The 21,526-nt window shown below is 41.2% G+C and overlaps 1 long non-coding RNA gene and 1 pseudogene across 1 annotated transcript; both read left to right on the forward strand.

Moving 5' to 3' along the window:
- The first annotated feature begins 502 nt into the window (after positions 1-502).
- LOC140582343 (uncharacterized) lies at positions 503-10,587 on the forward strand. Its single transcript, XR_011985276.1, has 2 exons — positions 503-778; positions 1,734-10,587. It is a non-coding gene; the product is annotated as an uncharacterized lncRNA (long non-coding RNA).
- On the forward strand, positions 5,492-5,724 carry LOC140582533 (U2 spliceosomal RNA; annotated as a pseudogene).
- Positions 10,588-21,526: the final 10,939 nt, after the last annotated feature.

Below are 21,526 nucleotides of genomic sequence, written 5' to 3' on the forward strand. Positions count from 1 at the left end.
TATATTGCGATATTGAGAGCCATCAATCCAGGCTAAAGTCAATAATTACCAATAATTACATATTAATAATTTCACTAATAAGCAAGCTTTATTACAAGTGACAAAAAGGTTACTTAATATTTTATTCCAAAATTCGAACATTTCTGTAAACACAAAAGCAGAACACATTTTTAAATAAAACAGCAGCTTTACACCAACCCCCCTGATTGATTTACAACAATATAACTTAAAATAAATATATTTTTTATAAAACAACTTATAAGCATTTTGGTTCACAATCTTTTAAGTCAACTTTTCTTAGCCAAAGTGCCAAAGTAAAACAGTGTTGGTGTTGGTCATCATAATCATGGCTAAATATATTAAATAAACTAAATGAAATAAAATTTTTAGATATTTTGTATTAAATCTTCTAAACAGATTAGAGAACATATTCCTGTAAACAGAAAAGCTGAACACATTTAAACAGCAGCTTTGCAACACCAACCCCCCTGATTGGTTCATAACATAACTTAAATATATATTTTTTTATTTGCTTTGCTAACTCAAGGTTTTTAGCTAAGAATACAAGTCTATCAACTAGAGGTCGACCGATATATCGGGCCGATATTTAGCATTTTTTAATGTATCCGCATCGGCCGATATCCGAGTGCACTACGCCGATTTTCAGACAGGCACGTCTGCGGGCAGCCCAGTGTTATTGTTGCTGTGGAACACGTGACCCATGCTGCCTTGTGCAGGGCCACAGCCAGAAGTTTTGGAAGAGTCCTGGGATAAAACGGTAAGGCTTAAATTCTGATCTTTCAATGACCTGTTTATTTAAGTAGTTTGCTATGAAATGTTGCTTTAAAAGAAAACGCGAATTACGCTATTGGGAACTGGGGTAATGATAATGAGCCTTCAACCAACTGTAGCTTACAGGTAACATTAAGGATCATTGATTCTAATAGAGTTCGTTTTGTGCGCTTATTGGTGGGCTCACAGACGTTTTTTAATCGTTAAAAATCATTTTAGTTGTTAACATTTTAATTATTACCGTATCAGCCCGATGTTATCAGTTATGTTTTTTTTCTTGTGTCGGAGAGTTTCACTCTGTGAGTGTGTGGGGCGGATCAGGCAGCTCTCAAATACTGCAGCGTGTGTGAGAGTTGCGTTACTCTGCCCTGATCACAGACAGCGCCGTCCTCGGGAGACACAGAGCTGCTAAGAACAATGCATGGCGGAGAAAAGTGTTTGTTCGAAAGCCTGGTTACCATTTACTTGAGCTGATGCTGACAATGGTCCTTCTGTGCAACTTTTTTTCATTTGAGACCGGAGATTCAAACAATTTGTCAGACGTCTAGATAAAAAGTGCATGACTTTGCGCAGTTAGTTTCCTCATTAAACATGTCTGTCCTTTATACGGGCTTATACGTAGACAACGTCAAAATCACTAGGGGCTTATGTTGTCCTTGCATACAAGGCTGTGCAATACGACAGTTATTTTATTTTATTTTCCGGGATCACTAGATTCTGATTGTGAATTTGGCTTTAAGCTATCTGTCTGCTAACAACAGAAACAACATGTTAGTGTACACTACTCATCATACCATGATGCACTTAGTGTTTTTTTTTTCTTCAAAATGTATTAGAGTGTAATTGTTTTAATGTGCATGGAATACTGGAATTGTAGAATGAATTGAAGATGAAGGTACTATAATAAAAATTCTAACCTTGCATTTATTCTTCTGTTTTAGTAATTGCTGTCTGATGACTGAACAAAAATCTAATCCTGTATGGCAGCATTTCACAAAGCCAACACCAGGAAAAGCCAGGTGCAATATCTGCAGCAGACTGGTGAGCTTGGGAGCTGAAGAATGAGTTTGCTGCTAAAGAGATTCTGATGCTGCTATCTTTATTGTTTATAAGTTTAAGTTGTTTATAAGTTGTATTGTGTTTTTGTTATTTAAGTTTATATTTAAATTTACACAAGTCAGTATTCAGTAAATGCTAAGTTGAGAAATTTTGTGTATCGTTTGTTATTATTAATGTGATATTTTATCATGCAAATAGAGGGGAAAACGTCCAATTTTCGGCCAAAAAATATCGGCAGCATATATCGGCCATCGGCTGACCCTGACTCCTAAATATCGTCATCGGCATCGGCTATTGAAAAACCCATATCGGTCGACCTCTACTATCAACCTTTGCAGGCTTGAGACAGGTTCGTTGGCAAGTGACGATGTTGCCACTAGTACTGAAAAGTCTCTCTGACGGCGAGCTTGTCGCAGGAATACACAGGTTTTTGCGGGCAAGTCTGGCGAGATGAGGAAAGCTTAGTTTGTGTACTTTCCACCATGCAAGTGGATCCTCCTCTTTGTCTATTGGAGGTGTTAGCAGGTAAGTGTTTAGCTCTGCTTCCAAAGCATCCTTTAGGGTCAGAGAGGAATCACCCTTTGCTTCAGTTTCTCTCTGTTTAAAGAAGCTTCCCAATGACTTCTTTGCTTTCTTTGCCTGGGGTGCACTGGTAACGTTGGGCTCCACGTCAGTGCTGCAGCTTGATTTCTCCTGGCATTCCATCATCTGTGATACCACTCTGGCCTTAACTTGGGTCTTCTTGTCTGCACTGATGAAGTCTATCTTGAACCGGGGGTCCAAAAAATATGCCATATCTAGCAGCTTCTGAGTATCATCATCTTCGTATTTCTCATTGAGGTAGTCCAGCATCTTCATCTTTATGTTCTTGGTCAGGTCTGTGTCTTCCTCTCACATTTCCAGTAGTGAAATGTTGAAGAGCTGAAGAACTGGCTTTACAAAGGAGACACTGACGTATTCATCGCCTGAAAGTGCATCAGTGAAATCCAGCATTGGGCCCAGTGACTTGCTTACAGACTCCAGCACATCTATATCTTGCCAGGTTGGAATTAGATGCCGCAGCTTCTTGTCTGCAGACAGGACCTGAGTTAAAGCCTGCTGCTGCTCTAATATCCTGCTGATCATCATCTGTCTGGAACCCCATCTTGTTTGGCATTCTGAGATGAGACAATGTGATGGTAGATTGAGTTCCTTCTGGACTTTTGCCAGGGCATCGCTGGCCTTCCAGCTGTGAGAGAAGTGGCTCACCAGCTTCTTGCAGACTCCTGTAGCACGATCATTGCGGCCATCCTTTTTCACTGCATTTTCTAAGCGGAGAAAACAAACAAAACATTGCGAACTTTAATTATTGAAGCACACTGTTTTATTTCAAACAATAAATGAAGAGCTCTTTTCCAAAACGCGATAAACGCCAATAATAATTTCCTTGTTTAAAATGTACTGCAAGATGCAGTTTCTTTCCAAACCCCAATAAGCACCGAACTTAATTTTAGCCTAGTGAACGTTCTCGCAATCCAACGTGGCTGCGCTCCTAACAGATGTTTGTTCATTAGGCTATAATTCCTCAAAATAAGTAAAAAAATCTTATTCTCTCTCTCTCTCTCTCTAAGTTTTCGGTGCTGATGCAGGACGCGTTCATGTAAACGGCACCTAAAAGCTGTCACAAAGAACCAGCAAAAGTAATGATTAGGAATATGTAAAATATTGCAATGAGACATTTTAATTGTTTATTAATAACTGCGAACATGAAAAATAAAAGACAAAAGACTTTTAAAAAAAGACAACCATCAATTTTTGGGAAAAATGGATGGATTTATAGCGTTTTGAAAAGAAAAAAAATTTACTTTGAATTTTTCAACAACAATATAGTTGTTTGATTTAATAATCATTATTCAACATGTTCAGACTAAGCAAAAAACATTTTAACAGGATAAATTGAATATTCACAAAATGTGTGGGTCTAGGTAAAACAATTAATTTCCCTGAAAACTATTGAAATGGAGTTATCGCATTTTGGAAAAGAGCTCCTCAAATGTGCTCATAAAACTATTTTTTATTTAAAATTAAATGTTTAGTGTCTGTATTTTTTCTTACGTTTTAAAGCTCTACGTACACACATGCAACAAATTCATTTTACAAGTTTTGTCAGGTTCAGGACAGGTTAATAAGTAAAACAGCTGAGTAAAAATGTATTTTTATTTTGGATAAAGATCATGGTCATTACTCACCAACTGCAAGATGCAGTCTGTGGCCGAAGCACTGTAGCCTGGTCCACTTGTTCAGATCGGCAGCTTTCACCATGTTCGCTGCATTATCTGTTGTTATACAGACTTGACGTGTCTCATCTAAGCCCCAAGCGGACACGGCTTCTCTCAGGGCCTCTGCGACATTCTCGGCTGTATGACTTTCCGGGAAAAATGCCGTCTGCAAACAGCGACTTTTTAGCTCGAAGTCCTCTGCGATGAAATGGACCGTCAGACTCATGTAGGGCTCCGTTGTCCTGCTGGACCACAAGTCTGTTGTAGTTGCATAGTATTCCACGTGCGACAGTTCTGCTTCAATCTTAGATTTGCATTTTTCATACAGCTCTTTTATCGCAACTTGGGAAAAATATGTGCGGGATGGTATAACATACCGCCTGTCAAGCGTTCGGATCATTTTCTTAAATCCCTCTTTGGCGACGGTATTTAATGGCAACATATCTTTAGCGATATGAAACGTTATTGCGTCTGTTATTTCTTTCTGTCATTGAGAGCCTTTCTGGTAAGGTGTCACACTGGCAAAGGCATCACAAACATTTGTTTGTTTTGGTTGACATCCAGATTTGGCTTTGTATTCGTTGTAAAGAGCTTTGTGGTGCCGTTTTAAGTGATCAGACAAATTGGTGGTGTTTCCATGTTTTGTGGCCACAACTTTATGACACTCCATGCAAAGTACCTCTTTTTGGTCAACATCCTCCTTTTTGTAGCCGAAATAGTCCCAAATAGATGATTTCGACTTTCTTTTTGGTACGAAATAATTTTTTTGCGGCGGATCCTCTTCGTCGCGCATTTTTAGCAGTGAATGTTGGCTGTGAGCGGTGAGCAGCGACACAGCGAACCAATCACTGTGCAGGCACGCGGAACGTGCATGTCACCCCAGCAACAAGCCATACAACAAACTCGTGTTTACTGTGTGCTACCGTTCTCTTAATACACAATGGGCTTCTACCCTTCACATCGTATGTTCCGGCGATGTGACTATCGCTCACGCGCACATCGCGATGTCGATGTCAAAACAGAATATCGTTCAGCCCTAGTGCAGAGCTTGGAAGTCTGCGGATGTGTTCCTTTTTAACCCTCTGGAGTCTTGGGGTAGGGGACACACTTTCACTAACTGGGGCATGCTCACACATTTCATTCAATATCATAAACTTAATTCCTGGCAAATAAATTATTTATTATATATTTGGTTTGGTAACAAACTCATCTTAATCTTAGTGTACTTTAGATTTATGTGAAGTTTGTAATTTGACATTCAAAGTATAGACATTGTAAAATGCACTTTGGAACACTCTGTGGGTGTTTGTTTAATATTATCTTTGAAAGTCTTATTGTACTGTGTTGGCATGATTTGCATAGTGTGGGAATGTTTCAGCCTTATAGATTGTGATTATGTGTTAATGTAAGTAGTACAAGCATAATATTTATTATTCATGTATTTGAGCTGATTTACATTTTGTTTTGGTATGAAAAGGTTATTTTGATACGTCCCCCATGGAGGGGACCACATATTAAACGGATTTTTGGAACAGGGAGCCGGAAGTGGGGCTTGCCCCATCTGCTCCAGGCATCGACCCGGTATTGCAGTGCTTCCAGGAACGGTGCACCTCTACTGCCCCCTGTTGTTGAAAGGCAGAACTGACTGACTGAATGGGTGACTAATAGACTGAGTGCCTCTGGATGGCCAACTAATTAGCCGCATGTGGTGTGAGGGAGGGGCCCTGTCTGTGCGCGGCCCCAATTTCCCGCCTTTTTTCTTTTTTTTTAAAGTAAGGTGACACGCTGTCGTTTGTGCGGTGGGCAGCTGTGCTGAGGTAAGGCATGACTTCATCTTTGCCTTTTGAATTTTCCCTCATGTTTGTTTAAATGATTGCTGTTTTTTGAGAGGACAGGGAGGACGCCGGTGACTGCGACGCCCCTGGGCATTCTACTCTGCGCGGGGGCGTCACGGAGGCCCGGCTAACGGCGACCCGCTAAGCGGCAGCCCCATATCGACTCGGGTCTCTCTTCGGTCTTCAGGACCGGTATACGTTTCTTCTCTTTTCTGGATTGGAAAAGACAAGAGCAAAAGTGGAAGAGTTGACGAAATGGCGTCGGATGGCGTAGCTTATAGCGGTGGGGCGTAAAGACCTTGCATTCCAGAGCATCCCTGCACATATGAGAGTCTGCTCCATACATCTCCGTTCAGGTAAGTCAAGTTCCGGTGTGATCACTAGACTCCATTCCTGTGTTTGTCCCTAAAGAGAACAGCCAGGATAGGAAATGCTGGAAACCCATCCTGACTGGAGTCCATCCCTTCCCGGTGACACAGTAACCCAAAAGTGTTTGTGAGTGTGGTTTATGTCAGATTAGGAGAGCTGAAATGAACCTTTTGTTGGATGATAGTCGGCGACCAAAACAAGAGCTAGATCACAGAAAAGTGTTTCAAAAGCGACAGCGTCAAAGTGAAATGCAACGCTGGATGGAAGTTTTCTAGTACTGATGAAGGATGTAGAATCGGAATCCAGATATGTTTCCATACAAGGAATTTGCCTTGGTGGTGCTTTTACATGACATTACAAAGAACATAAGAACATAAGAAATTTACAAACGAGAGGAGGCCATTCGGCCCATCAAGCTCGTTTGGGGAGAACTTAACTAATAGCTCAGAGTTGTTAAAATTTTATCTAGCTCTGATTTAAAGGAACCCAGGGTTTTAGCTTCCGCTACACTAGCAGGAAGACTATTCCATACTCTAACTACACGCTGTGTAAAGAAGTGCTTCCTCAAATTTTTCTCCCGCTAATTTCCACTTATGGCCACGAGTTCTAGTATTTAGACTAATATTGAAATAGTCATTTGGCTGAAGAGCATCCAGACCCGTTAGAATCTTATAGACCTGAATCATATCCCCCCTTAGTCTCCTTTGCTCAAGGCTAAACAGATTGAGTTCCGCTAACCTCTCCTCATAAGACATTCCTCTAAGACCAGGAATCATTCTCGTAGCTCTTCGTTGCACCTTTTCTAAGGCAGCAATGTCCTTCTTGAGGTATGGTGACCAAACCTGCACACAGTATTCTAGGTGGTGTCTTACCAAGGAATTATATAAGTGTATCATCACCTCCCTTGACTTAAACTCCACACACCTAGAGATATAACCCAACATTCTGTTGGCCTTTTTTATTGCTTCCCCACACTGGCGAGAGTTACCCACATTTAGCAAAGACATATGCAGAAAGGTAATAAACAATAGACTGGCAATTGGGTAATATGATAATTATATGATAATTAAGTTTATTAATGGTAGTAATGATGGTATTATGATATTTATATATGTGTGTGTACATAGTAATCATTGTAGTATGAATATAAACTATATAAATGGTATAATAATTTAAAGGGCTCTTAAATGGTGCCGTTATTAAGTAGCAGCCAAGTCAACTATATGTGCAAGAGTGCAATATGTATACAGAGTTTGCAGTATGTGTGCATAATGTGCAAGAGTGCAGAATATAATCATAGAGGAAGTTTATCAGTTGTTCACTGGTTATGCTGGTGGATATTTCACTGCAGCTGACGATTAATTGAACGTCCATTCAGAGACTGGTTTGGTTAATGAGAGAGACTACCTGAGGGGAGAAGCTCTTGGCGTGTCTTGTGGTCTTGGTTCTGATTGCCATGAGTCTTCTCATGGAGGGTAAGGCTTGAAAGATGTGGTGAGCAGGGTGAGATGGGTCCTCAAAGATTTTGTATGCCCGTTTCCTGGTTCTGGTGATGTAAAGTGTCTGGAGGGTAAGCAGGTTACTGCCGATTATTCGCTCTGCTGAGTGGATGATCTGTTGCAGTCTGGCCTTGTCTCGTTCAGTGGCTGATCCAAACCAGGCTGTGATGGAGGAGGTGACGATGGACTCAATGATTGTAGCGTAAAACTGGGCCATCGTGGTTATAACATGTTATTTTGGATCAGGCACGGACAGTTGTGAGAGTTCATTCCGCATTAGCTCCGATAGAATAGTATTAAATGCAAAGCTAAAGTCCACAAACAGAATCCTAACATATGTCTCAGGGCACTCCAAGTGTCGGAGTAAGAAATGGAGTCCAGTGTTAACTGCATCGTCCACAGGTCTGTTGGTTCTGTAGGCAGACTGTAGCCTGGGGTCAAGCGATAGGTCTGTGATGGTTTTAAGGTATGACAGCACAAGTCTCTCAAAAGCCTTCATTACCACCGATGTGAGAGCCACCAGTCTGTAGTCACTGACTGGTTCAGTGACTGGTTGAAAATATCTGTGAAGACAGGTGACTATTGATCTGCACAGTGCTTCAGAGTGGCTGGGGAGACAGAGTCTGAACCAGGAGCTTTCCTTGTATTCTGGCTACTGAAGATCTTGTTTACATCTCTGTCGTTGATTCTCCTGGGGAGGTGGCTGGACGTGGGGGGGGTGAGCTGGGTATAGTGTGGGCGAGGTGTGAAGGTACCCAGGTGTGAAGAAGGCCATTGAAAAGGTGAGGGCTGTATGATGCGCGAATGTGGCTTTTCAAACCCGCAGTAGAATTTGAACAGGTTTTTGTCACCACTCCTGTAAGCTTCATCTTTTGTTTTAGGAAGCTGCCTGAGTTCAGTTGTAAACCATGGTTCGTCGTTATTATAGCTGACAACAGACTTTTTGGGAATGCGAGAGTCCTCGCAGAAGCTTATGTGCCATGTTACAGTGTCCGTGTATTCATCCACGCTGTTAGTAGCAGTTTTGAAAACATTCCAGTCTGTCGAGTCAAAGCATGATTTTAATTGCTCTACTGCTCCACATGTTCAGTGTTTCACTCTAGTAACGACAGGTTTAGCAGTTTTCAGATTTTGTCTGTATGCTGGAATTAGATGAATTGTTGCATGGTCAGAGTTTCCTAGTGCAGCACCAGTCATTTTCTGTCATTAAAATGTGACGTCTTTTCAGTTAGCTATTTATTTATTTTGGCTTTTTCTTATTATTATGTGTTCATTGTAATTGATTAATAAAATTATTTATTTTCATTATTATTTCTTTTACTTATCTTTGAAATGTGATTTTGACATTTTAATTTGATTGTATCCTTGTCTTTGTAAAGCACTTTGAATTGCCTTGTGCCCGAATTGTGCTATCTAAATAAACATGCTTAAAATCTTTGATGATGACAATGTGCCCAGCCGGCTGTGAACTGTTCTTCGCTTTCTCCATCTTTGCATTTCTTGCATTGTGAAGATCTGCGAGCTGTTTAATTTTAGTGACCACTCCTTTTCAGGATTATGTAGTATATGTTTAACATTACTTCAAAGTGTGGAAGGGAAATTTAAAGTGATGGTAGGCCAGGGTTGGGAGGCATTGTGGGATTGTTCTTGTGTCTCAGGTTTTGTTGTTTTGGGGATGGTGCCGTGTGTCCTTGCCTCACAGCCACCTGCACGGAACCAGCTTTGCAGGCCACAGATCTTGGAGAACTGGGCTGAAGGGAACATCGCCGGGGGGAGAAAGGGGACCTGCAGGAAGCCTTGAAATGTAGCTGCTATACTATGCTAGACGCAGTTTGTTGTATGGTAGCATTTGAACACACAAGCAAGTTATGTACCCATAAGGGTTGTATATGTTTACGCTGAAGTCTTTATTTAGGTATGTTGGAGCACGGCGTCTCCACCGGGTCCGTGGATGAGAAGAGATTCACAGCTGACACGGGGAGAAGTTGCAAATCACCGGTTTATTGTCTGACAGATTGCAATCCGGGAGCGGCCGTCTGACATACATTCAGCATGTACAGGAGGAGGCTCTGCCATATGTATCAGCTGTATCCCTTTTAAAGCCCTTTGGGCATCTCCCCCCCTTTCTCGGTACCTTCCGTGTACGTGACAACCATATGTGTGATTCTAGCTGGCTCGTACTGTTCTTGGCCTTCTGGAAGGCTAAAAGATAAGTAGGGGCCGCTGATGTTCTCTGTCGCCCCCCTATCTGTTCCGATTAGGTAGCCTTGACTTGCCGGCGCGCCAGTCAGTTCTTGTTTTGATTAGTTACAGCCTTATAGAATCATTCCCTTTATTTTATTAATTATTCCCTCAATTAATATAGGGTTGGGGTTTCCCTTACTGATAACATTGTGAGCCATGCCAGCCATGGACACCAAAGGGGGGGTTGCACCTTTTTGCTGGGTTGGGAGTGGAATTTCCCTAATGTTTAGGGTTTTTGCCCTCCTTCCTAGGCTGGATAGACAGGATTATGTGTGGGACTCATAGGAGGCCTAGGCCTAACGAGGATTGGAAACTGAACATCCTTGAAGTAGACCAATAGAGGTGGCGTATTATGTTTGTTGTATGTTCGAAACCTGGTTTGCAGATGTTTGGTAACCAATCAGGACTTAGAAGTCCATATAGGGGAATTCGTCTTATAGTATATTAACCTGCTGATTTCTGGCATTGTCCCCGAGTGTGGTTGGAACACTATGCTGGATTGCTGAATAAAGAAGAAAATTTTGCTCATTACATGCGAGGCCTGGAGTTTGATTCAAGTGTGACAGAGTGAGAGTGATTATAGAGGATTATAGAGTCATAGTTGTTTGGGTTAATTCTGAGTACCACAAAAGTTTACAAGCCCTATTTTGGCAAGAGCTAATCCTAATCATTTTCATCCTTGCCGTTTAAATCACTCATGAATAGATGTGTTTGTGAGAAATTGATCTGTTTTAAGCATTTTCAATTTAAATAAATACTGCAATACTACTACGAGATATCTAACAACATACGATGCAACATTCAACAGGGGGTAGTGAAGTGATTCATGGCTGATCAAAGTGCCAATTCGATGTGGGGCAGTGATTAGCATGTGGAGAATGCTGCAGCAGTATTACAAAATCAGCAACTCTTTTAAAAATAATAGTGATAAAAATATATTATTTATTAATAAGTATATATAATCAGTACACAAAGTATAAGTATATAAATATAAGCATATAAAGTATACACTCACCTAAAGGATTATTAGGAACACCTGTTCAATTTCTCATTAATGCAATTATCTAATCAACCAATCACATGGCAGTTGTTTCAATGCATTTAGGGGTGTGGTCCTGGTCAAGACAATCTCCTGAACTCCAAACTGAATGTCAGAATGGGAAAGAAAGGTGATTTAATCAATTTTGAGCGTGGCATGGTTGTTGGTGCCAGACGGGCCGGTCTGAGTATTTCACAATCTGCTCATTTCACAATCTGCTCAGTTACTGGGATTTTCACGCACAACCATTTCTAGGGTTTACAAAGAATGGTGTGAAAAGGGAAAAACATCCAGTATGCGGCAGTCCCGTGGGCGAAAATGCCTTGTTGATGCTAGAGGTCAGAGGAGAATGGGCCGACTGATTCAAACTGATAGAAGAGCAACTTTGACTGAAATAACCACTCGTTACAACCGAGGTATGCAGCAAAGCATTTGTGAAGCCACAACACGCACAACCTTGAGGCGGATGGGCTACAACAGCAGAAGACCCCACTGGGTACCACTCATCTCCACTACAAATAGGAAAAGAGGCTACAATTTGCACAAGCTCATCAAAATTGGACAGTTGAAGACTGGAAAAATGTTGCCTGGTCTGATGAGTCTCGATTTCTGTTGAGACATTCAAATGGTAGAGTAAACAGAATGAGAACATTGGATCCATCATGCCTTGTTACCACTGTGCCGGCTGGTGGTGGTGGTGTAATGGTGTGGGGGATGTTTTCTTGGTACACTTTAGGCCCCTTAGTGCCAATTGGGCATCGTTTAAATGCCACGGCCTACCTGAGCATTGTTTCTGACCATGTCCATCCCTTTATGACCACCATGTACCCATCCTCTGATGGCTACTTCCAGCAGGATAATGCACCATGTCACAAAGCTCGAATCATTTCAAATTGGTTTCTTGAACATGACAATGAGTTCACTGTACTTAAATGGCCCCCACAGTCACCAGATCTCAACCCAATAGAGCATCTTTGGGATGTGGTGGAACGGGAGCTTGGTGCCCTGGATGTGCATCCCACAAATCTCCATCAACTGCAAGATGCTATCCTATCAATATGGGCCAACATTTCTAAAGAATGCTTTCGGCACCTTGTTGAATCAATGCCACGTAGAATTAAGGCAGTTCTGAAGGCGAAAAGGGGTCAAACACCGTATTAGTATGGTGTTCCTAATAATCCTTTAGGTGAGTGTATAAGTACATAAAGTATAAGTATATAAAGTTTAAGTATATAAAGTATATAAGTCTTAAGTATAAAAATGATATAAGTATAAAAAGTTTAAGGGCTCAGAGGACCGCTTCTCCTACTCATCAGAGTGGATCTGGTGCCTGAACTTCTTTTTCAGAGCCTTTGATTTTTTTATTTTTTTTTCTCTTTTCCCTTTCCTTTTTTCTTTCTTTTTTAAATTCCCCACCACCACCACCCCTCTTCGGAGGACAACTTTATTTTACACTAAATTCAAGAGCAAAGAGTGTGGCTGCTCCGAACTCACCCGTCCCGTGGAGGAAAGGAAAAAAAAAAAAAAAACGGGGGATACAGAAACAACAATCGTAACGAGAACAGACATTAATCACCATGGGGAGAGAAAAGAAAAAAAAAAAAAGGAAACAGAGGTATACAGGAAAAAAAAAACTAATAATGTAGGTGGGACGGAGAAAATGAAGTGTAGGGGAATACAGAATACAAACAACCATAAGAAAAATAACACTCATTACAAGGACATCAAACAACAAACATTATAACATCAGTAATAATAATTATAATTAATAATGTGACAAATAGGTATTATATATATATATATATATATATATATATATATATATATATATATATATATATATATATATATATATATGTAGCATACACACACGTGATCCTACCCTTATACATGTATATTTCAATTCCTATGTCTATAACACACGCTAGAAAGTAACAATAATAATGATACTGATCGCTCAACCATTCTTATATGTATGTGTAAGTGTAGGTGTGAACTGATTTGTCATTGGATGTGCTGGCATATGATGCCGTCGGGGGAAGTGACAGCACCCCACCCCCCCACAAGGCCGAAGGCGAAGGCAGGAGAAACCAGGCAACCGAGGCCACCCTGCCGCCCCCCCAGCACAAGGGCCCACGGCCATGTGCCCCGGAGATAAGCACCCGCCCAACCCAGGAAGCAGCCCGCGAGGGACTAAAGGGGCGCCAACCCCCGTACAGGGAGGCCCGCAGAGGGAGGACGGGCGGCGAGCCCCCCCGCCCAGCCCAAACCGAACCCCCCAATCCGCCTAGAAGGCCCCCAGTGTCCCAAGATCCCCCGGACTGCCCGCCAGGGCCCCACCACGGCGCAGCAGAGCCAAGCACCACCCGGCCCGCGGCCCAAGAGAGGAGGCCGCCCACACCCGCCAGAGCCTTTGATAAGATGGAAGTAATGTCCTCTTGAGGCCATGGGCGTCCCCTGTGTCAGCCCCTCCTTGGCACTGGCGTCCCACCTGGCGATCTCAGCCCCGGGTGCAGTTTAATGCGGGGCAGCTCCGCCAGGACATCCACCATGTTGGGGCCTTTGGTGGGTCCTGCGCCACTTCCCTGACGATGACTCTGCTTGGGGCCCTGGATACTAGCAGGTGGAGGAGGACGAGGTGGCGGTGGAGGATGAGGAGGAGGAGGAGGGGGCGGGAAACAGCTTGGAGCTGAAGTGGGGACTACAAAAGGAGTCCCAGTGGTCTCCGAACTACTCCGGGATATATATGGGTCAGTCAGGGCACCAGCAAGCATGGAAATCTCGGACCGGAACCTTGTCTTCGAGGGCTGCAATCTTTTTCCAAACTGCCGCCCACTCGGACCCTGCCTCTGCTGCAACAGCAGCATGCTGGAGATCCCCGTGTCCACTGGGGAGGTGGATGCCGTTGCAACACTTGAGGATTTCTTCACAAAGCGCTGGGAAAGAAAAAAATCTCCAGTTGCAAAAAACTTGTTACATTGCGCAGTTCAACGCAGAGGGAGCGACTCTGTGAAACAAGCGATCTTCCTTGGCCGAAAAAATACTGAATTCGGAACGGAATCAAATCCAAAAAAAAACAGTCTGCACACAAAGTACAGAGAGTTAGATGTCTTACTTAAACATCACACAAAATTATATTTTTTTCCATCATCCATTAACATACAGCGCAATCTCAGATTCACATTAGGCCATACTATGATACTATACAGATTTCCTGAATAACATTAATATACACATATACATGTATATACTTATATATGCACATTATAAACATTTCAACCTGCAATGGTACTAACAGGGTGGCTAAACTGAATAACACCATATCACAGTCAACGTATTCCGATCAATTAGCAAGTAGCCTTATAGGTAGCTTTAGCATTTTACATACAACTACAAAAAATGATACATTAGTAAAGAAAATAATCAACCACACAATCAGCAAAGGTTCACATTCATATCCTGACTGTTTTTCCTTCACACTAATGATCCCTATATCTATATTTTCAAACAGGTAAATTGACCTACCAGGATATCCAAAAGAGAGCACTTGCACCAAAATCTTTCTATCCACTAATTGCTGCAATTGTATGCTTAGGCCAAAAAAAATAAACAGTGCTCTAAACGTTGACATCTACACAAATATATATATGTAGATATATACGTTTATTTCCCTAAGTTGCCGTTCACTCCTCTTTCCGCTCTCTTTACCCGCCTTCCTCCGTCTAGAAAAACCCGCCGGAAAAAAAAACTCCCACCCTACCTTTTGGCACTCAGGAACGTCTTAAAGAGACAGCTGCCCACTTTGGTATACACAACTTATTGTAAGGTTCATGTCTCCCTCTTTACAAATTACGCTCTATAATAGCTTCAAAGCCTTATGGTAGCTTTATAGACCTGGCTACATTTGGTTTTGTTATTATTATTATTGGTATTAGTATTATTATTTTAAGAATGAAGCTAAATAATATAGCTAATATATCACATATGGGTTAAAATGCAGAGGACGCATTTCGTCGTTGTGTGATGTGCCAAGAATGGCACTTGATCACAAAGTACAAATACTTTTTTACTTGCCAACATTCATAAGCAACATTATTTTTCATTACAGTTGAACTTTTTTTTGGGGGGGGACTTTTTTATTTGAAGGACTTACTTCAAATATTGACAATAATAACAAAAATAAAGTACAAAAAAAACTGCTAAACAATAGCAAGTGCTCAAAGTGCTAAAGAACTGAACTGCTAAACTGAAGATTAGAAGTGAAATCAAGGCCATTATCACTTATTTTTTCTTTTTTTCTGGGTTGTAAGCAAAGTCCTGCAAACTCTTTCTTTTTAAGACATTTGGACCAGAAGATGGAGCTGGTACAGTGGAGGAGGATGAGGCTTTGGCTGGTCCAGATGATGAGGATGAGGCTTTGGCTGGTCCAGAGGGAGGGAGAAAGAGTTTGGCTAGTCCAGAAGAGTCTGGTCCAGAAGATAAGGATGAGGCTTTGGCTGGTCCAGAGGATGAAGATGATGCTTTGGCTGGTCCTGAGGATGAAGATGAGGCTTTGGCTGGTCCAGAGGATGAAGATGAGGCTTTGGCTGGTCCAGAGGGAGAGAGAAAAAGTTTGGCTGGTCCATTGGAAGTTGAAAATGGTCTGAATGGTCCAGAGGAGGAGGCTGAGGGTCTGGCTGGTCCAGAGGAGGTTGAAAAAGGTCTGGATGGTCCAGTGGAGGTTGGTGAGGGTCTGGATGGTCCAGTGGAGGTTGGTGAGGGTCTGGCTGGTCCAGAGGAGGTTGAAAAAGGTCTGGATGGTCCAGTGGACGAGGATGAGTGTTTGACTCGTCTAGAGGAGGCTTTGGCTGATCCAGCGATATTCCTGGCCTGCCGTATGAGTTTGTTTGCCATCTGTGATGGCCGAATCCTTGCTGCCTCATTCACCCTTTTCTTCTTTTGTGCCTGTTGTGCCTCTTTCTTTTTCTGCAGATGTTTTTGATATGTTTGATACAATGACAGGCAAGACCACCTTAATGGCTGGTCTATTGTCATTGTCGATGCTGTCCACTCCCTTGCTTTAATCGTGGATTTTACAATTGCAAGGCTCTCATAAGTTTCCACATTCATGGAGCATCTGTCTGCTTCAAGAATATCACCCATGAGATTAAATGATCCCTCAACCAGGGGGCCTGTGAAAATGCTAAGTAGTGCTTTGACCAGCTGACCCAGAATGGGAAATCTCACACCTCTCTCTGGATTTTTCATGGATACAACTCTGCTCCACCAATCTACATCAACTCGGCCTTCTTCTTCAATGTAGTTCTGGGCACACGTTACCAGGTCCACCTCTATTTGGTACGCCCGTATCTCTTCCTCCACCTGACCAATCTCTTCTGGTGCGACCACATTAGGCAAGGCCTCTCCTAATGTGATAAAAGCCCCACAGATGGAGTCATCTTGAATCAGAGAGGGAGTGAGTGCAGAAAGTGAGGTGATTATCTTGTTGTCCAGAGGAAGGTTTTTGAGAAGGAACTCTGATGACTTCATGTACCCTTCTCTGAGAGAGTTGTAAATGTTTCTCACCCATATCAGCCTCTCCACGCGGGCCTTGTTTAGTGCAGAGTAGCAGTATCTTCCAACAGACAACCTTTTGTCTTAAAGTTGCAAATCTTTACTCCGGACATCAACCTTGATGATATCCTTTGCACTCAGTGGGATGGCTTCCAGCTTCATAAATTTGCTGAGGAGCTCTCGAACTAGGGCCACCATCTCCACGTGCAGCAAGTGCGCCATTGGTTTTTCATGTTGCATTTTTTTCAAAAATCCCTGAAATGTTGAAAGTATGCCTGCAAACATTAAAAAAAAAAAAAATTTTATTTGACATTTTCACATGCGTAAAAAAAACCCAACAAGAAAACAGAATTAAAGACAAGTTGCATACAGTTCAAATAAATAGCAGTGCGTTTTAAAAAAGTGAATAAAGTATAAATACTTTTAATAGCTTTTATTTCCATATATCAGATGTAATGGAAAAATTACTCCAAATCAAATTATTAACGAATTTGACCAGGTCTGCAGTTTTTTTTACTGGAAGCAAAGGAAACGGAATATGAATCTGTTCCCAAAAAAAAATAAAAAAATTGCAATGTTGAGATTTTTCAAACACTTGACATAAACTTAAGACATTTTTCAAGATTTAACTTAACTTTAAATTACTGAAGTAATATTTTGGTGCATAATCATTGTTTTTGTCAGATGTTAATCAGATCATAATCAGATGTTATCATCAGTTAAATCTTTAAAATGTTTTAAGTGTATGTCAATGTTTGTGGCTGAAGAGAAAAGAAAAAATTCACAACACTGCTATATTTTTTTCTTAAGATAAATATTCCTTCTCTTCATTTCCTGTAAAAAAAAATGCACACTTAATAAAGTATTTTACATTTTTTGCCTTGGAATTGAATGTCTAATCTTTCCATTACATTTGAAATATGGAAATAACATACTGATTAAAAATAATTTCACTTTATTCACTTTTTTTTAACAATAAACTGCTGTTTATTTGAACACTTCTATATAACTCTGCATAACTTCTAAAGCTGGTTATGATTGCTGTAGTAGAGACCTGGCTGTTCCCTTTGTAAAAAACAACAACTGTTATTAACTTTCATTACATTTAGCCTAAAGTTTTTGCCTACACAAGTTAGCCTGCTACAAGATACCTCTGAACATGTCGACCATGACTTTGAATCGGTCAAACTCTGTAAAGAGCACAGAGATTCGTGCCTTCCGGTCAAGGTTGGCTTGTGTTCCCATTCGGGATGTTGTGGCTTGTTCTTGTTGAAGAATTTCTACTCTGGTCTTTTCCTCAACTGTTAGTGCATATCTCGTCAGCAATTCATTAAGAAGCCTTCTGTATCACACAAACACACACACACACACCACTGTGGCTATTTTCATTGCTTATTCCTACATAAAACCTAACAACACTCTAAACTAGCACATCACTCTACATGCAATATAATACAATAAAAATGGTTAACTGCAGAGACAGCACATTAAAAAATACTTAATTTATACTACAAAATGATTAGCATTACCTGTATTTGTGTTCTTCATTTGGATTCCCTTCCCTACCCTGTTGCAAGTCTCGACTTTAGTGTTGTGAGATGTGGTGACTATGTGCTTATTGCTGAGGTGTTTTTTTTTCTGTTCCTATATTGTACTTCCTACTGGAGTACAGTCTGGGGGCTGTTTTTTTTATTCACCTCCACTCTCCTCACGTAATCTGTTTCTCTGAGTTTTCCTACAGTCCCCTGTCTTCCTGACCTGTCTGCCCCCCTATAATGTTTGTGTATGTATGGTCGGGTTGATGGCCTGCTTTTCGCTGGTACTTGTGACTAGTGACATGGTGAATTGCAACAGCAATAAAGGGAATCAATCAATCAATCAATCAATCCAGCACATAGTAATAATGCACCACCAGTACATCCATGAGTTCATTCAGCCTGGTGCACACCTCCAGCATCTGAAGAAATCTGTTGCTAATAGGTCTTATCAAGCTCTTGGAAGGAAGATGGAGCAGACTCTGAAAGTCTGAGAAAATCTCCTTCTGTTTTGGTGACTTCTCAATATCATAATAGACATCGGAGCAGAAATTTTCCACTTCTGTGCTGAACGGACTCATGAGGCCTTGGCAGCATTGGAAACCATGTGCACGGTGTCTCCAGATACGTCAAGGAGGTATGGGTTCGCCTTCCTTGCTTGAGTTTCAAGTCCAGACTTTTTTCCTCTCATGACTGCACAGTTGTCAAGGAGGATGCTGGTAACTTGTCTCCACTCAAGACCATAAGTCTGCATGACATCTTTAAGTTCCAGCATAAGGTTTGGGGCATTTGCAATGTTGACTTTTCTGCTTGCCAGATGTTGTGTTATTACTCTGTTGCTTTCATTATCAAAAAAGCGAACAAGCACATTGAGTGTTTTATCCATATTCAAGGTTGTTGCTTCATCAACATTGAGTGAGAACATGCATTTTTTTAGCTTCTCAGACAAACATTTTTTGAACTGTAATGCAATTCCATGAGTGTTCATGTAACTCGCATGTTGATTTGAAACCGACAGGCTAGTTAACGCTTTTTTGTCTTCTGCCAGTTTTTTACACAGGGTGACCAGTGGATGCGAAATTCTGAATGACAAATCATGTTCTGCTATAAATGTGCACAAACGTATTTTTAAATCGCAGACACGGTCAGTCATAGACAACGGTGTGTCAGCTGTAACAGTTGCTCCCGGCAACGTCGTGGTAAGTTTGAGTGCACGGGCAGCGGCTCTATGACCGGAGTCTAAATCATGACAAGCAAGCACTTTCTTACCGCTGCTGGCATACAGTAGCTTCCTCGAGCAAATCGTGCAGAAACAAGCCCCGGGCTCTCTCAGTTTCTTGCACCAACTGCCAAAAGGCTCGCCATTTCTACTTTCTTCAATCCACACCCAGCACCATTTATTTTTGAGTCCTTTATCTATTGCTAGGACATCATCCCCAGGCTTCATAAACTTGCACTCCATTTTTTTTTCTCCGACAACGCTAACGTGACATTGACGTATGGGTGTCAATCATACCGTGTTGCAAGGACCCGCCCTTCTCTGCTTCTGATAGGCTTGTAACGTTAGTTAAAGCTGCGTTCCTCTCATATGATTGGTAGGTGAAATAAATTGGCTCGAAAATATTAAACCGCATGCGCAGGCTCTAAAATTTTATTATTTTTTTCCCTCACGGCCGCACGCCGGAGATCCGGCACGGTGCCGGAATACTTTAAGCCCTGCACTAAGGATCTGGTCTCAGTTTCGTAAACATTATGGCCTAGCCTCCATGTCTGTTTACGCCCCTGTCATGGCCAACCTGCTATTTCCAGCTTCTCTATTAGATAATGCATTCAGACAATGGTTTAAAAATGGAGCGTTGAATATTAAGATGTTATATAAGGATGGCGTCTTCATGTCATTTGATCAGGTTAGACAGGAGTTTGCTCTGCCAGCAAATCACTTTTTCAGATACCTACAAGTTAGACATTTCACACAGAATAACGTCAGTCATTTTCCTTCACTACCTCAGACATCATTTCTTGATTCAATCATAGAAAGTCAGCCAGAGCTTAGGGGAACCGTCTCAAAGCTGTACACAAATATATTTGACATGGAAGGTTCTTCACTGACAATAGTAAAAGAAGGATATGGGTACAACTATTAATGATGGTCAATGGTCTAACATACTTCAAAGAATCCACTCCTCCTCTATTTGTGCGAGGCACTGCCTCATTCAGTTCAAGATTGTACATAGACTTCACATGTCTGGGGTTAAGTTATCCAAGATTTACCCGGGGGTTAATCCTATTTGTGACAGATGTAGACAAGCACCTGCTACTCTCTTTCACACTTTTTGGTCATGTCCAAGTATGACTGCATTCTGGTCTTCAATATTTGAGGTGTATTCTGTGATTTCGGGGGTAACCTTTGACCTTTGTCCTTTTATCGGACTTTTTGGCATACCATTGAATGATCTCCCATTACGAAAGACACAATTAAATTGTATAGCCTACTCCTCCCTTTTGGCTCGGCGACTCATTCTTTTAAATTGGAAAAATGAGAAACCCCCCCTCCTTTGTTAGATGGATATGTGATGTCATGTTTTTCCTTAAGATTGAAAAGATTAGATATGCATTGCATGGATCAGTGGGAAAGTTTGATATGGTATGACATCCTTTTATTTCTCATATAGAACAGCTGACAATGCACCTTGACTCTCGATAATGTGTGATGTGTACAAAGTAACTGAGTGACTACTTTTTTTCTTTTTTTTTGTCTTGTGGTGTTATGTTTATTTGTCTTAATGCTTGTACCTGTGGGGGGTTTTTGTATGTCTGAAAAAACCAATAAAAAATACATTGACAAAAAAAAGAAACAATTGCATAACATAGGATACCATAAAATCAAGATAGGATAGGTTAAAAGAAGAAGTTTAAGATAAGATTGTATAAGATAAAGGATAAGATTAAGATAATGATAAGTAGAGATAAGGTTAAGATAACATTATATAACATAACATAGGATACGATAAAATTAGGATAGCTTACGATAAGCATAAAATAATATATAATAAGGATAGGATAGGTTGTATAACATTAGATAACATAGGACATGATAAAATTAGGATAAGATTGTAAAAATCGAACGCGAGAAATTGTGAAATTTACGTGACGTCCCCTTGTCCGCATCTGAAAACGAACACGGAAAAGTGAAGCATCAATTGGCCTTAAGTGTCACGCCAGATGCGTTAGTTGGCAACCCTGTTAAGCCCCCTAGACCCCATCCATGAAAGAATCATGATGGCCATTGAAAGGATGCAGGCAGACACTGGAAACAGTATTGAACACCTGGTCCAGACCATTC

Source organism: Paramormyrops kingsleyae, chromosome 24 (genome assembly GCF_048594095.1).
Source record: "Paramormyrops kingsleyae isolate MSU_618 chromosome 24, PKINGS_0.4, whole genome shotgun sequence".
NCBI lineage: Eukaryota > Metazoa > Chordata > Actinopteri > Osteoglossiformes > Mormyridae > Paramormyrops > Paramormyrops kingsleyae.